Genomic DNA, 19,023 nt, shown 5'->3' with positions numbered 1-19,023 from the left:
CTGCAGGCGCTGAACACGCAGCATCTGGGACTCTACCTCACCATAGATTTGTGTAGGCTGTTTGGATCCCTCAGCAAGTCTGCCCATAGACCTGCGCCGCTGTCTGACTCGGCCACGTGCTGGTGTTGGACCTGGCGGAGTGACACATGACTAGCGGGGAACACTTGTGGGTGCTGGGCTCTGTTCCGTCTCCATTACCTGCAGGGAGGGGACATGTGCCCTGCGTTTTGGTGGTGTTGTCGGTAGTGGTGGTGATGGCGTTGATGTCGGTGGTGGTGGTCCCTGCGGAGTCTCTCCATCGGTCTCTGCCGGTGTATTGGATATGATGAGGCGTTCGCTGTCATCAGAGTCCACCGGAGATGCATCTGTGTGTGAAACAGTGGATTATTATTTTTTTTTACTTTATCTGTGTATCATTTCGCATACTTTGAACATGATAAATGACATATTTGGACAGACTGTTAGACCTGTGCTGCTGGTCTCATTTCTTGCGCTTTGGTGATCATACATGCACACTTGGCTGACATGACTACAACTCCCATGATGCAACACTTCTGTGAGGGTATATGTGTTATGCACTTCTTCCTGAACACTGTGATTAGCCTGGGGGGATGGGCATGGGTATACAATACGCAGTGTATCAGCACAGGCATGCATCTTACTTTGTTCTATTGTCACTGCACCGGAAGTGTCCATTTGGGTGACTCCCACAACTGCCTCTTGCTCAATAGTGCCCTCAACGAGGTCCTCAAGAGCTGTGTTGGCAGGTACTCTGGATGGCCCCCCTCCTGTGCCAGCTGCTTCCTTCACCCTTTCCGCAATGCACTCCTTTGCCCTTTTCATGAGGTCATACCACCTCTTTTTAAGATCGTCAATGCTGCGTTGCGTGACTCCTACCGCATTTACCCTCTCCTTGATGTGCAGCCAGATCTAGCGCTTCTCAGCTTCGGGCACCTTGAGTGACAGCTTTCCAAACAGCTTGCCATGCTTGCTGCTCACCCCCTCTATCGAATGTTCCAGTTCCCTATCAGAGAACTTTCTCTTCCTCTTTCTGGGTGTGTCTGATGGTTGGGATGCATTCTTGTCCATCCTGGATAGCTTTGGTGTGGCTGGGTTGTCATGGTTAAGTCCCTCAGCTCAGCTCCTGTGCACTGCCTCCTCCTCTGAGCTTCTCAGGGCATTGAATGAAGCATGGGCTGGATGACTTCCTGGTTGTGATGTTATCAGGCTGCTTCCAATGCAACCCGTTTTTTGCGAATTCGCTAATACCGAAATCGCTAATACTGATTTCGGTATTAGCTAATTCGGTAATTGCTATTCTTTATTTTATGGAATCGCTATCGTGTTTTCGGTGTTTCCAAGCGATTTTTACCGAATCGCTAATAAATACCGAATCTGTTGATGCATCCCGAAAAACGAATCCTTATTAGCGATTCCTTATTTATAGCTAATAAGGACTTGTTTTTCCAAATTTTGATGCATGGGCCCCTAAACCTTTATATTCCATACATTAAAATAATTAAAATACTCATGAGTTATGCATTTTATAAAAACGCATTAGAAGTAGAGCAGTATGAGGATGCAGCTATTTTGAATTCTGGATTTGAGGTGACAAAGAAGATGCTTTTGGTTATGTCTTTGATTTTTCAAAATTGGAGATCATCAACAAAACCAAACCTCTTGTTCTAGAATTAGCTTTAAAGCAGGACATTCTATAATCTGTTACATTGCTTTGGAAAAGCCTATATGTATATTAGTGGGAAGTCTCATGGTAAAATTATTCTTAAGAGGATATATACATATGCCCTTGAGCTCTAATCTAGCCCGGCTGAGAATACAGTTCAATCCAGATATGAAGCCGGATTAAGGAGTTGCTCTATCACTGCCAATTCACACTACTCTTGTATACATCCCTTGAAATATTTTTTTACAATAATTGTTGTTTGAAGCCAACAAGTTTTGCAACATTCCTTGAGTTGCTGAAAACTAAAATACAATTGTGCATTAAAACGTTTTCTGTTCTAATCAGTTATTTAACTAACATATATACTGCTTATATAATTAAATAATATACCTTCCTCAACATTGCTTCAATAACCACCAATCTCCATTCATTTTGATTCATTGTATCTCTGTCTGGACATGGCATCCATCATATATTTGATGCATTCTTGTGTGTCTGGCCATTACTTTACTAATGGGACTGGCAGAAAAGGTTCAGTGTAGGCAGAGGAAGAAGCCAGAGAGCATGTGTGTGGAGACATGCTGATGACACTAAAATCACTATTACCTTTATTAGTTTTTGCATACAGTGGCCTTTATCTTACTCTACCCTATAAATAACGAATATTGTATACTTTTTTCACAGAAAACATTTCAAAACTATTATTAATTTGATCAAATTAGTTATTACACATTGCCTTATGCATGCATCTTTAATTTATTAATGCAATCTCATGAAAAAATATATGTCTGCAGCATTGAAGAACTAATATTCATTAGCAACAGTCTTGGTTTAGTTGTTTTAATGCCAGTGACTTGGTCTCACAGTTCTATAAAGATTAATAAAATTTAAGAATAGTATTAATTTTATATAATCATTATCAAATCCCAATTATTTTAAAATCCAAAGTCTCCCATATCAGTCAGTGATATTGAGTACGTTAATACAACGTCCTTAGAAAAATAAATTAAGTTAAGAATCTCTCTCTCTTCCAATCTTTATTTCGGCCATTTGGCCATAAAAGATACACAATACACATATACAAAATAAGAATCAGTGCATTTACAATATAAAACATTGGAATAATATACTAAAATGCATTAAAAGCTATGAGTCTTAAAATTAGGGGGAAACCGGGGTCTTTAAAATGCGATTACGAGTATGCCAGACATTAGTAAGGTATTTAGCCAGAGCAAACACAGTTGGACCTGAAACATCAGATTTTAAAATCCTGTACATTGGTGCATATTCCCTGCAGCCCATATTTCTTATCAGTGGCAACAGCCAATATTTCCTTGCAACCTTGTAGGCTGGGCAGAAAAAAGCCACATGTAGATCAGTTTCCTCCGTGGCATCACAGGCCGGACACTGCTTAGTGGAAGGGGGTGATGACCAGGAACTAGTAAATGATCGAAATGGCAGCATACCGTATCTCCATTGGAGGAAGAGCTTTCTGGCCAGCACTGGGGAAATGGCATCCAGGACCCCCTCAAACCTATATAGGTCCTTGCTTTGTACAAATGCCGACGATAGTGACCCTTCGGCCTGGCTGTCTAGGGCCCTCGCTCGTTTTTGTTCAAAGTATGCATTAGCCAGAGATCTTTTGGAGATATTTGTTACGGCGCTGGGTGGATCATACCATAAGTCGGATAACCCTAGTTCCATACAAATGTTTTGGATGTGTTTTATCCAAGGGATGCGGAGCGCTTTTGGATGGGTCAATAATTCCAGCAACTCCGCCCTGTAGGCAGCAAGATTGTTACTACTCCACAGCCTACGCCAGAAGGCTATGGGTCTCAGACCTATTTCTTCGGCTATTGGTCGTAGACCTAAATCAAGCCTTAGGGGGAGGAGCGGGGTGCTGGGCGGAAGTGCGGCTATCTGCCTAATAAAATTGTTTTCTGTTAGTGACAGACTGCGGCATGATGTGTGTCCCCAAAGTTCAGCCCCGTACAATGTCGCTCCCCTAGCCTGGGCCTTATATATCTGGATTAGTGACCCCAGCGGGCGGTATGAAGAACCAATCATCATCCGGGCAATACCCCCGGTAGTTTGTGTCAGTTTAAGGTTTGCCCTACTCTGATGGGATCCCCAGGACATGGTTTCGTTAAGAGTCACACCAAGATATTCAAAGGTGGATACTCTCTCGAGCCGTACTGCTCCTAGAATCGGATTTGGCCGCAGTTTTTGGCTCGGGTTCAAAACCATGAACTTTGTTTTGGTCGCGTTAATTTCCAACCCCCTGTCGGTGCAGAAGGTCACAAATGAGTCGAGGATCCTCTGTATCCCCATAGGGGTTTTAGATAGCAGCAGGGTGTCATCTGCAAACATTATTGCAGGCACCCTGTTGCCATTCAATTTGGGAGCGTCGGTATAGTCAGTGGCATTCAAGTGGGCGATTACCCCGTTGACGAAGAGGCAGAACAGGGTCGGAGCCAGCACGCAACCCTGCCTTACCCCCGGTCAACGGGGAACCTTTCAGTAAGCTCCCCGGACCTTCCACACCTCACTCGGGCATAATTGTTGTAATGCAGCCTCTGCAGGATTAATAGGATGTCCGGGGGAACGCCCATCTCTGCCAGGACGCTCCAGAGTTTCCCCCTGGGGACCAGATCGAATGCGGCCCGTAGGTCCACAAAGATGGTATAGAGACTGCCGCCCTCGAGTATTGCTGTCCTCCAGTAAATAATGTTTAGTCTAAAAACCTGGTCCACTGTGGAAACCCCCTTCCTGAATCCTGCCTGGTAGGGACTGAGGGCACCCACCTCCTCTGCCCAGTCCTGAAGCCGGTTCAGCAGAACCCTGCCGAACAGTTTCTGCGCAACATCGATTAAACTAATGGGTCTGTAATTGACTGGGAGGAGAGGCGAACCCTTTTTAAAGATGGGCACCACCTCCGCCCCCAGCCAAGTACTAGGAATTTCCATGCCACTGAGCACTCCATTAAAAAGAGCAGCAAGATAGGGGGCCCAAACAATAGGTTCCAGTTTAAACAGGTCTCCGGGCAGGCCATCCAGTCCCGGCGCCTTTCCCGAGGAAAGTCCGGCTATAGCAGCCGTAACCTCGCCCAGTGTTATTAAATCCCCTTCATAGTCTGGCCAGCCAGCCCCGGTGTCAGAGATTAATTCTCCTGGTTCAGAGCTGTATAGGGACTGAAAATGTGCCTGCCAAACCTCTGGAGCAATGTTTGGCTCAATTGCCCTTTGGAGATTTCCCGACCCCCCACTCACTATCCTCCAGAACAGCCGCTGATCTTTCGTTGCTAGGGCCTTAGTGAGTTCTTCCCACTTATTTTCCTCCCATTCAGCTTTGGCATGGGCAGCAAGTTTCTTATAAGCCCGTCTTCTTTCTCTTAAAATGCCCCCCCCTAGACCCTCCTTGATGGATCTGACAAGTTCCCCTTTTGCCCTTCTACATGCTTGGGTGTACCATGAGAACTTACAATGCTGCCCCCTACTTGGTTTCCGTGTATTACTAAAGAGGATAGGGCCCGCTACTTTTATGAGGTCCTCGTGAGCCTTACCTAGTTTAACCTGGGCATCTTTGTTATTCACCTCCGCCTCCAAACTCCCCACAGTTTCCAATATTGGAATTATTCCCTCGTAAAGCATGGGAAGTTTCTTCTCACTTGCAACCAAATGCTCCCACCTGATTCTTCTCCTGCTGTTTTCCAGGAGAAGCGCAGGTTTGCTCCCCTCCAGAGCGATCATTGGAGTCTGAAGGTCAGGGTGGGCTAGGTCGAGCTCTAGTGCATTGTGATCACTGTCTACCCTTTCCATTACCCTAAAGTCTCGAATGGTTGACCACTTCTCTACTTGGGCCATGACATAATCCAAGCGGGACTCTCTTCCCACCCTATTGTAGGTGGTTCTGCTGGGTATGTCAGATCTCATTCGCCCATTACAGGCTCTAAGTCCGAACCTTAGGGTGAGGGCTGTGACTTGTAATGCAAGTGGGGTCCATGCCCTCGGGGGGGAGCTTCAACCGCGGGCACCGCCCATCTAGCCTCTTCTTCTGATGGGAATCCCTCTAAAAGACCTGGTAGTGGCTCAAAATGAGAGTTAAAATCCCCTCCCACCAGGTAGAATGAGTCCCTCGGTAGCTCGGTTAAATAGTTCGTAAGTTCAGCTATGGGCGGCGATTCCTTGGCAATTCCCACAGGCCTGGAATAGATGTTGATTAGAACAAGTTTAGCTTGATTTGGCCAGGATAGTGAGACCGCAAGAATGTCGTCAGAGCTGACTAATAACCGTGTAGCCTTACAGCCTAGATGACAAGCAACCCATGTTGTGAGCCCGCCTGACGGGCGTCCTTTACCCTCCCACCTAGCTGGAATGAAAAATGACTGTAAACCTTGATGCCCATGGTCTTCTCTTGCCCAGGTTTCCTGGAACATGCAAACGTCTCCAGTCTCAATGTAGTTCGCCCAGTCGGGATCGGTCAATTTGTTGGCCAATCCGGCGACATTCCACCATATTAGTCTCAAAAGTCCTGGGGTGCCGGGTGTCGTGCCAGAAAGATGAACGGGGACGGTTGCAGGTTCTGGGTCAATCAAATGTTGCCATCAGTGGGGGCGGATGGATGGGGGTGTGTTGGAGAGCCAATCGCCAGAGTCACAGGGTTACTAGTTGGCAGTCAGTCAACCCCATCCAAACCATTCAGGCAGTTGAAGCGATTAAAGTGAAAGTAGGGTGTGTCAGGTAATTGGAAATTTGGTCGTCGGGCATGATCTGTATGCCTGTGTCTGCATTCCACCCTTGTCCACTCTTCATGCTGTTGATCGTAATGCATGCGAATTGGGGGAAAGAAAAAGGATACTGGCAGGGTTTGGATAGTAGAATCCAACGAGCGATTTACCCCTTCGCAGATGTGCAGAACAGTGCCCGGGTCTTTAAAGGTTACCAAAATACAATCCCCTATTATTGATTTCCTCGTCTTCCCTAGCCAGGGGACCCTTCTGACCATGATAATCTTATTATTGAATCGTGGTGGCAGGGGTCGGTTCCAATTCAGCCATTTGATGACTTTTTTCTTCAGGGATTGGAAGTCTTCATTTTCTCCTCTTTGTAATTGAGGGGCCCCTGCTAGTACCACCGTGAGCCTATTGGCTTCTGGCGGCAAGTCCGGCCTCCGAGGTCTTGGGGCGAGTTGGGCCGGAGGGGGAGAGGAAGTGTTATCAGCTTGGGAAAAGTCAGGATTAGTCCCTGTCTGAGAGCTATGGGGGACAGTGTGTAATGGTTCAAGAGGCCTATTAGTTGAGTTGTTTCGTGGGGCCGGGACTTGAATGGCCATAAGCGGCCGCAAGGGGGGGGCAGTGGGTATACCCTGAGAAGGGGCTTTGGTAATACCCTGCTCAACTCCAGTTCTCAGAGGATTGGCTATGAGAGGATTGGACCCCGTACATTTGGTTTGCTTACTAACTAAGGTGTTCAAGGTAGTAAGAGTTGCCTCTAAGATGGTAAGCCTTATCTCCACCTTTTTCAGGCTTTCACTAATGGGCTGTAAAAGTGAGCGAAGTAAGAATTCAATACTCCCCAGGGATGAAGGAGAAGGTACTGGATTAGACGTATTAGCCGCTGGATCACTAATGGTAGTGGCCGTGTTAGAACTGATATCATTGGGGGGGATCTCAATAGGCGCCATGTCGTTATCCCTGCCTAGGGAGGGTACAGTTTTGAGTTTTTTGCCAAAATCTAAATGGGATAGTTTAGAGGCGCGGCTTCAAACAGGAGCAGGCTTCCGTTCAGGGGAGGTAGGAACAGGCAGGCTTCCGCAGAAGGGGGGCGGTGTCCTCACAGCTCCACAGGTATTCCACCAAGCGCCAGTCCACAGCCCTTTTTGATGTTGGAGAAGGGTGGGCGGGACCGGCAGGGAGAGCAGCCCAGCTGGTCAATGGGCGCGCGGGGGCTCCTGGTCCTCGGAGTCCCCCGCTCTCGCTCGCAGCCCTGCCGGTGAGGTTAGTGCTTTTTCCTTTTGCTGCACCGCAACCGCGAAGCGGGACCCGCGTAGCGGGTCCGGCGAGGCGCGGCTTCAAACAGGAGCAGGCTTCCGTTCAGGGGAGGTAGGAACAGGCAGGCTTCCGCAGAAGGGGGGCGGTGTCCTCACAGCTCCACAGGTATTAAGAATCTGCATTCAGACCTTCAGGAACTGATTGATATTTAATTATCAATCTTCTTTCTCTTTCTCTTAGTTCTAAGGCCCTGTAGCCTTCTCATTCTAATAAAGGTATGCAACATACCACTCCTAGGGCACCACTCCTAGGCAGGGGCGGTGGGTGACATTTGAAAGTGGTGGGGCACAAAGTGATTTGCATACAGCACGTCAGCGAGCGAGCGCAGCGAGCGAGCCTGAACCCCAAAAGGGGGGTTTGGGGGGATAACCCCCCTCAAGAAAATTTTGAAAAAAAAGAAGAAAAATCGTGCATTTTCAAGCAAATTTGAGAAAGCAGGAAGGTTAATAAAGCAATTGTGAAAGTGCAGTTATTACATTAATAGATGGCATAACATAGGTAGCTGCTTATTCAGTATAACCACAGAGCTTCATGCATTCACTACCCATGGATGTGGCCTGCAGAGTGTCACGTGAAGTCCAGCGTACCCTCGTTCAAATGGAGTCCAATCTGCCCACCCCATGTCACTTCGTTCACAGCCTGCTTGACAAAGCATGCATCAGTCTTCTGATGCTCACTCTACTTGTTGGAATCTACATGAGATCGTGTTGAGTCCAGTCAGTGGCGAAGACCAGATCGCCCATAGGGTTTTGACTCTTACACAGTGTTACCTCATATCCACGCCACCGAATGAGACTCATGCAACGTGTCCCCTCATAGCCACACCTTGGGATGTCAATCAATCAATCAAAGATTTATAAAACATGGTTCATACACTACCACCTCATGCCCACTTCAAAGGGTGAGACTCCTACACAGTCTCAAGAGCGACAATCTGAGGAGAGGACATGGGGTGGTCCAGGGCAGGAGTAACATCCCATGGAGAGGTCACTGAGAGTCTCAGTGACCTCTCCATGGGATGTTACTCCTGCCCTGGACCACCCCATGTCCCCTCCTCAGATTGTCGCTCCTGCCCTGTACCACCCCATGTCCTCTCCTCAGAATGTCGCTCCTGCCCTGTACTAGCTCATGTCCACTCCTCACATTGTGACTTCAACCCTGTGCTATCTCATATCCACTCCCCAAGATGGGTTTCCTGCACCGCAAGACCTCATGACCCATCCTATGTGAAACGATTTTTTTTTGCAGTTTTATATAGAACGAACTCGACCCGATGGTACTGGAGCAAAAGAAAAGAGAGCAGCTGAAGCGTCTGGCGCCATCTAGTAGCATAATTGTGTTGGTTGTGTCATCATTAATAAACAGACCAGACTTGCTCCAAAAATCATAAATACATTTGGCAGTATGGGCGTTGGGCCCTGGAAAAGCCTGGGGAATAATGACCACCTGTACCCACCCCTTGCCCCCTGTCCACCTTCCGACCACCCTGTCCTTTCATCTTTCTTCATAAAATATCAGAGGAGCATTGTACAGCCTTCATGGCTTGCCTCACATCTGTCTTCAATCTGCATTATTTATATTTTTGGAGCAGTGGCCCCGGACACAATACTCTAGATGTTCTCTCCATTAGCAGACAATGTTCTTACTTACGGATTCAACCTGCAGGTGCGACCTCCACAACCAGGGCTGGATACACAGCATACAAGACAGGACATAAAAACATCATCCAATTCTACAGTTACAAGACTGCATGACTAAACTATTAAACCTGTTGGCAACATACTTGGTTAATTTTATAGTGGCTGGTTAACAATTTGGGGGCACAGGGACTTGCTGCATATTAAATAGGCACAGCTTCCATCCACTTGGCCAATGGCTAGACTGATAAACAGGGAACTAGTGACCTCCATAAGGGGAGGATTTCTGCTCAAGGGCAACACCCATACAGCACTATCCTATATATTTAATGTTTATGCATCTTCCAGATTCCTCGACCCACAGCATTGTGGCGTCTCCATCAGTAGCTGGGAGGTTAATCTTGCAACCAACATCCTCCACAGGGAGCATTAAAAGACTAAATACTTCGAATATAAAAAAATAATTTTAAAACCATGTCAAATAATTACATGTGTACAAAATATTTCTTATGAAAACAAAAGCCTCACTGACATGAAAGTCAACATCTGTTTCAAGAATAACGACCATGACCTCAGCTAAAATTGGTAGAGACTATTTGCGACCTGCTGAGAAATTCCGGACTCTCGTATCTTACTTTAATTGCTCTATGCTTAAGAATCACATTTTCTTGAGAAAATTCACTGCCATAAAAATGCATGTTCAAGTACTATTTGTGAAGGACATCAAACATCACTGTGCGACACAAGAGATTTCAACGTAGCTTCTGTCCAGTGTCGAACCCCAATTACTATGAGCGCCATTAGCGCTTTCAAAAACTGGAGGTGATGCACATCTTCAAAGTATTAACACTGGAGTTAAAAAGCAATCCGGTGAAAGATGTCAGAATACATCTCAAAATCCAAGCTGACATTAAACAAAGTAACATTCTAGAATGCCTATAGCTAGTAGGTATTAGCGTTGCAAGCCTAGATAAAGAGATCTGATTTTCTTCTCCACACTGGACTGGCCACTTTAAGTGTGTGTAGTTCACCATTCTGAAACTCATGGTGTAAGGACACAGCCCACTGGATACGGAGCACTTCAACAGAAACCCAGATACATTTAACACACCTTTATAATATAATAATTTCAGATGACAAACTTTTTGTAACAGACTTAAAAATATAAACTGCCACAATATTGATCTTACATAAAAAACGACGTAACATTTGTTCGACTTTTATTTAATTCCCATTTCAGATAAACACACATCACAAAACTCATTAGGACATGGTTAACTTTTTCCTCTAATTCCAGCCTAGTCACACAATGCAGAACCCCAGTTAAATGCCACGTTTGCATCTTAACAGACAACATAATGAGACCAGCTCTCTATTACTTGCCCAGGGACTCTGGGATCAGCCATTCACAGATGTCAACAAATGTTTTCCTGTCTGTCCAGTAAACCTACCCCCAAACTATACATTAAACCTCAAAAGTAGTCAAAGATTGAGATCACAGTGAAAATTCTGAGTGTCCTGCTGATGATAGCCACCCAATAGCTGCCAATAGGCTATATGCCACCTAATATGCCGTCATCAAGAGCAACATTAATAGCTATGGACACTTTGTAACTTGATACGTGTAGTTTTGTTTTTCTTTTTTAGAAGTGTTGTCAGGTAGCACCCGCATTGGCAGTGATGTTGGCAGAACTGGGTGAAAGTGTTGCAAACTAGGAAGCCACTTAGCAGATATGAAACCTTGCCTAATCCTTGAAATCCTAAATCCATCAACGTCAATTGGTGATACGTGTTAAGGGTTACTTTTAATATGACCTGTTTATGTTCAGACTACATGTATAGTAGTGCAATGAATCCCTTGCCTACAAATGGAATCAAGTAGCTTGTAGGCTCTGACAGTTTTACTCCAGAGCTCTGACGTTTTCTAGGTCCACGTGGGAATAGCTTACTCCAGCCACTGTTTTTCATTAAATCTGGGACTTTCAGTCATGTGTATGCCTTTATAAAGCCGGGACAACAAGCACCAGAATGCAAAGAAAAACATGGACTGGATCAGCTACTCGGTCATACAGAAACGTTCCACATAATTGCTGAACAACTTTCTTTGCTATAACATTCAGGTCACTTGGAAAATGACACATTCTTATTTTTAAGTTTATCCCAAGCATAGATGAGGTACATGCTTATCCAGTGTCTGATGCCTCATTTGTAGTTCCTCCCAAGCCGGCCGGTGATTCTCAAAAGTGCTCACACCCCAGATCAGACCACTTAGCACCCAGTTCATCAATTTCCCTTCAACTGAGCTTTTTAAGCTATTAGACAGGGACTCACTCAACCTTTGTAAATACTTCACAATATATATTTAATTTATATAAATGTAAGTCAAACCAAATTCTGTGCGACTCAAGATGGGCAAGCCAGCGCTGAGCAAATGGAAAATCCTGCTTGTAGTAGGTAAATCATCATGTCTAGGCTGTAAGTTAATCGAATTAAACCTGCCAGCAGGTGACAGTGAATACCCAGAGGTAATGCAGCTGAAACCTGGCAGCAGGTGACGTAAAACACACAGAGCATAGGGACACGGCTGAGCAATACTTGGCAGCAGGTGACATTATAAAACACAAGGAAATCCGCGGCAGGATACCTGTCTGCAGCTGCTTCTATAAAACACCCAAAGCTGAGAGTTAAAGCCAAAACCTCTGAAAAATACTTGGCTGCAGGTGACAGTTTAGAACAAACAGCTCTGAGGCACCAATGAAGAATACCCGGCGACATGTGACAGTGTAAAACACACAGAGCTCAGAAACACCGAGGAATACCTGCCAGCAGGCGACACTATAAAACACCTCCACCCACGTTTTGGAGGATTAAGAAAAAAAGAAGGGTGTAACGCAGATCATTACTCTCCTACAATTCGGTTCAAAATGTGACAGCCCAGGGAAATCCTTTGGCCTATTCCTCCAACAAGTGGCAAGCCCTCCTGAACAGAGCTTTTTTTTTCCTAGGAAGGACGGCTAATCAAACAAGCCTGCCTGACCCCTATATCTGTCCATGCATTATCAAATAAAAGCAAAGCCACACCGCATGCATATCCATGTCCCCGTCTCTTCCCCTTTCACCCAAACTGATAAACTGCGCATCTTCCCGACATCCACATACGGTATATGTACATACAAAGAACCCCTGCGAATCTCGTTGACTTTCAGGAGGAATCCTGAAAATTGTGGCCTGAATCAAGCCCTCTGGGACTTCAGTTCGGCATGCATAAATAACTAAGACACTATTCAGTCGGTGCCAGTGCACCTCACAGATAACAAACCTTCTCGTTGAACAGCTTCTAGAAGGCATGTGCCCTGATCAGCACAGAGAGATGGTAGATTACCTTCCAAGCAAAGAAATATATGCCACGCACTAGGGTGCTTTTTTAGTGGACAGGGAAAGGAATTTATTTGAAGCATCTGGTGGGATACTCACGAGAAATAGGATGAAAAGTCCTGTATTTTCAATTAAAGCTGTAGGTTTGTTAAATATTAATCTTTGTGCAGGTTCAATTTTTTGCATGCAAATGTATTCACAAAAAACTCAATTTGAAGCATTTCCCAATCACTTTCAGACAATTACAAGATTTAGCTTTTTTTTGCTTCAGATAAGTCACTTAAGGCAATGTGAGCGCCATAGTGATGCTAGCCCCTGTATCTCTATAGGCCTCAACTTTTATACCATTGATGAGGGGCTCCTGTCTGTACTTGCCCAAAGTGTTGGGACAAGTTGTGAAGTTGGCAAACCCCATGCCAGTCTCACAGAAAAGAGTATCTATGTTTGGGGACCTGGTTAGGCCAGAGTCCCCAGGAACTCCCAAAGTAAATGCACCCAAATTCTTGGGGGCACTCCCACCACCTGGGGGATTACTACTAATAGTAACAGGAGGTTTGGGAATGTTACTTGGGGGTATGTTCTCCTTATTGTTATTCTTTGGGCAACTGCTGTCAGTTTTCAAATGACCCACCTGTTTACAGGGATAACAATAAGGTTTCTTTTGGTTATTAGAAGGATTCTGGGACCCACCCCCCTCAGAGGATTTTTGGGGCCCTGATGTGGTTTGATCTGAAGATTTATTCCCACCCTTCTCTTGAGGCTTGGTTGATTCCTTTTTCTGGTCACCACCTTGGTTCTTAGGCCTAATCCTGGTTCTGACCCACTTGTCTGCCCTCTTACCCAATTCTTGTGGAGAGGTCAGATCAGAGTCTACCAGGTGCTGGTGTAATAACTGGTTCTGACAATTATTTAAGACTTGCTCTCTCATAATAAGATTATATAATCCTGTGAAGTCAGTAACCTTGCTACCCAGTAGCCAGCCTTCCAAAGCCTTAGTGGCACAATCAACAAAGTCAGACCAGTCCTGAGACTGAGTTTTCTGGGTGTCTCTGAACTGCAACCTGTACTGCTCAGTGGTTAAGCCAAACCCATCAACCAGTGCATTTTTCAGGACCTGGTAATTGTTAGCATCCTCAACTCTAGTAGTGAGGAGCTTATCTCTACCTTTGCCATCAAAGGAGAGCCACAGTATAGCTGCCCACTGACTTTGGGGGATGCACTGTACAGTGCAGGCCCTCTCCAAAGCAGCCATCCATTTCTGGATGTCATCCCCTTGTTTAAAGGGGGGCACTATCTTTGTCAGGTGTTTAGTATCTAAACCCTTCTCTTTTTCTCTTGGGAGATTGCTGCCACCAGTGGGAACTGTCCCACTCATCTGCTGCTCTCTAGCAAAGGCAAGCTTCTCTTTGGCCAGGGCAAGTTCTTCCCTTTCAATCCTCAGTTTAGCTTGTCTCATCCTTGCTTCATGCTCTCTTCTCTGAGGGGAAGTCAATCTCCTTTGTGGAGAGTTCCCTCTCCTCTGAGAAGAGGCATTAGAGTGCAGAGATCTAATGGAGTCCCTAGAAAGAGATCTATCTCTCCTAACTCCAAGGTTAGGCCTCATCAGGATCAGTACTGGGGGTCCCCCAGATCCTTGCCCAAGTAGGTCTAAGTTGGCCCTAGTGAGTCTGCTGACTAACTCAGGACCCTTGTTTGCCTCACCCTCAGAGAGTTCCTCAAGATCCTCCTCCTCAACTGTATTTTCAGTGTTGTGGAGGTCTGGATCCCCAGTGGTACCTTCTAAGGCTGGCATATTCCCATCTAGCTGAGAAATCTTTCTCGCATCATATGTCTCTAAGAGACCTATCAGAAAGGGAATGGTGGGGTTAGACCCCTGTTTCAGTTTCCTGGAGGTACACACTTGTCTCATCTCCTGGAAACTGAGAGCTGCATATCTTGAAGTGACCTGTGGAGGGTCAACTGCCACAAGGGGAGTCTCAGTAGACTCTCCCTGGGTAGACATGCTTTTCTAGTGAGGTGTAAGTGGTGCACTTACCTACACTATATGTTTACCTACTGATCCCTTGCTAGAGTTGTAGTTTAGGGTGTGCTAGGCCCTAGGAGCTACAACAGCTGGTTCAGTAGAACTCAGAGTATTCTAAGCTAAGTTATATGTACCTTAGTACTTATGTGATCTTTCAAATGATATTCTTAGGATATGTGTGGTAAAACAACAGCAAGCTCAAATCCCAACCGCTGCTCACCAATGTGAGAAGTTGGCCTGATGTGCAGTGCTCACTATTCTAGTGATCACTATATATCAGTCCAAACAACCCTTATTGATGATTGGTTGTAAGTCAACCTTATAGACCAGCTATCCTAGTAGCATGGATACGAGCAGTCTAAGGCTAAGACTCAAGAGGGCGTGTTAAGCCAGCTGTTTTACCATCACATTACCCCTTGAACACCAAGTGAAAGGACACCACACAAGTTGTTATGAAAATAAACAGTATATTTATTTATAACAAGACTACCCTGGCTCTTTATGAGACAGGGAGCTAAGCACACAACAAAACTCTTATAAAAATACTTCAAGTTGCACAATTTACACAAATGCCTGAGGGGCACGAAAAACCATATACTACAAAAGTGGAATGCGAATTACTAGCAGGTAAGTAACGATTCTCAGAGGCTTTAGAAACGCTAGGCCTACAATACTGAACACTCAGGTTAGGAGCAGGAGGCCTAGGGACGCCACGTGCAGAGTGGGAACTCTCACGCGTAAGGCGGGAAAAAGTCTATGGAAGCTAGAATTCACAAAGTTACTGTTCTCGGGCGAACCCGACTAGCTGGGACGAAAACGGGAGTGGATCCGAACACTTGGAGTGTTGGACTATGCTGGAGCACCGGAGTGCTGGATTTACCTAGCCCAGGGGCTGCGGCTGCATAGGGTTCAAGTTGCGTCGGAAACCCTCGTTGACGGACCAGGAGCCTGAAGAAGAAGTTGCTGGCAGGCGGCCAGTGAAGAAAAGTTCGAAGAGATCCAAGCCTGGATCAGGGAAGAAGAAAACCTGAAAGCAGAGGGGACCAAGTTCTGAATCACTAGCCAGTGATTAAGTGGGCACCAGGATGGCACCGGGCGAAGTCACCGCAGTCAGGCTCTGCAGTCTCTCGGACCAGGAGGCGTTGTCGGTGACCAGGATGGAGGGGCGAGCTGTCCCACGAAGGTTCTTGCTGTCGACGTCGCTGGACCCAGGATTGGGGCAACAAGTCTTGGCAAATGCAAGGCCCACGCGGTGGACCTAAAATGGCGTCTTGAGTGGACCAGGAGGGTCCAGGGTGCTTCTCTGAAGAAGGGAAGCAAGGGCCAGTCTGGAGCAACCAGACCAGCAGTCTTTGTCGTCGTGGAGCGTCGTAAAAGGGGCCACTAGCCAACGGGCAAGCGACCTGGACAACGCGGTGAGCAGCCAAGAGCAGAAGGGCCCCACGCAGATCTCGTGGATGCAAGGGGGCTGAACTTCGGTGCTGGAGCTGCTCAGGGTCGGGGCTTCTCTTACCCCAAAGCACTCGGTCGAGGGTCACTCGGTGGTCGTGCTGGACAAGCGTCGTGCAGTTCAGAAGATGGCCGGTCCCTCGAGGTCTCGTCGCACCCACGGATCACAGCTGGGCTGATAATGTAGGTTGAGGTCAGAGGTGCCAGGGAAGCCGGTTCTCGTCGTGCTGAAGCAGTCTTGATCCGAAGGAGAGACTGGCAACAAACTGCGAAGCTTGGTTGGTGCCTGCTGCTGCAGGGTGACTACTCCTTAGTCACAAGGGAGAAAATCTTGAGTAGAGTCTTGAGTTCTTCGGGTAGAAGGTCGGTTCAGGATTCAAAGATTGATCTGATTTGGAAGGGGGCCAGTTCCTACCTTTATCCTGCAAAAAGGGGCTGGCACGCGACTAAGTCCTGCCCTATGGGTGGGACTAGGAGGGGGGTGGTTACACCCCTCTCCTTTGGCGGGCTTTCCCCAGCTCAGGGGCTGGAGTGCCCCTGGAACTGGTTCAAGCCGGCCTATGCACAGTGAGCACCGGGGTGCCACTTGCAGTCACCTTCCTCTAAAGCCCTGCCTACCTAGAATACACAAAATCCTGTCTGGGACGGTGCTGGCACCGCCCCTGGCAGGAAACCCTTTGTCCTTGCCTCCTGGGCTGGGAGGACTCCCAGCAGCAGGAGGGCAGACTTGTGTCTCGGTGGCAGCATCCATTTTGTGGAGCTAAGGCTCTGTCTGATTTTAACCGGGGTTACAGGTTACATACATGTCGTGTCCCTCTAGAAGGGTGGAATGCTAACCCCGTCGCCAGAATTGGCGAGGGGTTAGTATTCCAATTCGTATGACACCTTACTCGACATGTTTTGATAAAGCGATACCAGAGTTGGCACATAACCGCGAGGATTATAATGCATTTAAGAGTATATGGTATGCGATATCATGGAAACGGCTAAGGGATGGATCCCGAAAGCCGCAGACAGGCTCAGCTCATGCCAGAGCACTATCTCACACGATTCCAAGCACTCTGCCTTCAGGATTGTTAAGGCCTGCCATAGGAGTGACTGATAGGAGATCTGTGTGTCCATTTTAGGGTTAGATATAGGTATACTATATCTAAAGCAAAGGGTGATTACACCACCTTGCCCCAGCTGTCGTGCAGCCAGTTGTGTCAGATCTGGATGGCCAGCCAGGGGTGGCATAATACATGCTGCAGCCCCTGGTAGGCCCTGGTTACACCTATGTCCTGGGTACCTAAGGTACACTGTACAGGGACTGATAAGGTGACTCAGTATCCAATTAGATATGTACCTAGGGTACATGGAATCCATTTTACAGAGAGAGCAGTAGGCCTGGGGTCCTGAATAGCAGGGCCCCAGGTCAACTAAGTCAGAAAACCAGCAAAACACCAGGCAAAAAGTTGGGGGCAACCATAGTCAGGGATCTACCTTCCTACATACCCCCCCCCCCCAAACGAAAGGAGATAAGGCTATCCTTGCCAGGTAAGCCTATATTGCCTGAGTGGCCATATAAGGAAGTACTAGCACTGGCATGGTTACCCCCTATCTCATGGTCCTGTGGAAAAGTACATTTTGCCATGTTCTGTGTCCCTACGTGTCCCCCATCTTATGTTATATGTGCATGATTAATATGCATATGTATTCCCCATGTTTGATTAAAGACGCAATTACAGTTGTGTCCATCCCTAGTATGCCAGTTTCCAGTTCTCGTGAAAGCTACGAGTATTAGGCCTATGTAAAGTTACGTTGCCACGTTTCTCAGTGTGCACGTTATTTCATTGAAAAGTCCCCGTTTCTAGGCCTCAAAAGGGCCTGGACACCAGATTCAGCTCCTGTCTCCTGAACCCTCGCTGAGGAGCGATACAGCCCCCACCTGTATCCTCGACCCTTCACTTACTTCCTGCCCCACAGTGCCCGGCTCGGCCTGGCTCTGCCTGCTAGTCTGCCAAGAGTATGTTATGATTCTAGTTATCAGTCCAGCCCTCCTTCTCTGCATTCCTAAGCTACTGAATCGCATCAATAGTTTCCGTCATCGTCTAGCCTTTACGTCTCCATGTAAGAGAAATACTGTATTAATGGTCATTTAATATTCTTCATCACGCACTACATGTAGAATAATGCATGCTCCAGTCTTAGAGTCTGTTAGCCTCTCCCCTCCTGACTCTTAGTTTATATCAACATGTTCTCTAAACATTAGATACTAGATAGGGTTTAGGTACATGTCGCCCTGACTCTCCAGACTTCAGTCTCTACTCCTAGCACAGAGTTCATAGCCCCCAGCTTCTCCTAGTAACACGTCATTGTCAGTTTGTGCGCACCATTAGGTTAGAGGTCCCGGCTCCTTAGGTAGCCCCCTCCATGTTTCCGCCCCTTTATGACATATTCTGTTACGTTTACATCACATGTCTATGTATACGCCTCCTGTTACACCCACTTTCACCCTTATCTTTCGCGACTGCTATTGACCACACCCACTGCTCCGCCTATCATATGTATTGTAATGCAACTGTTTTAGTATATATGCTTGTGCATTGTTATTAAAAGTTATCCTTTTCCTTGATCCTGCCCCCGGCAGCGCTGCCATCCTATTCCTGTGCAGGTTGTCCTGTTCCTGTCCTTTATGCTGTATTAAACCTGCAAACTCCTACTACCTCGAATCTTGACTCTTATTTATTGAGCTATCTGTTATTGCTATGTCCAGTCAAACCTAGATCCGGTATTATTTATTTATATACCACATAATGGCGCCCGA

The 19,023-nt window shown here is 46.6% G+C and overlaps 1 long non-coding RNA gene across 1 annotated transcript in view; it reads right to left on the bottom strand.

The window, feature by feature from the left end:
- Nucleotides 1-274: 274 nt before the first annotated feature.
- The window catches only part of LOC144785442 (uncharacterized), a 99,694-nt gene continuing 80,945 nt past the window's right edge, over nt 275-19,023 (bottom strand). The window contains exon 3 of the long non-coding RNA XR_013601887.1: nt 275-365. This is a non-coding gene — a long non-coding RNA (uncharacterized LOC144785442). The remainder of the gene's footprint in view (nt 366-19,023) is intronic.

This window comes from Lissotriton helveticus, chromosome 10 (genome assembly GCF_964261635.1).
Source record: "Lissotriton helveticus chromosome 10, aLisHel1.1, whole genome shotgun sequence".
Taxonomy (NCBI): domain Eukaryota; kingdom Metazoa; phylum Chordata; class Amphibia; order Caudata; family Salamandridae; genus Lissotriton; species Lissotriton helveticus.
The sequence above is the reverse complement of the archived record's forward strand: the minus strand, read 5'-3'. Positions and strand labels throughout refer to the sequence as shown.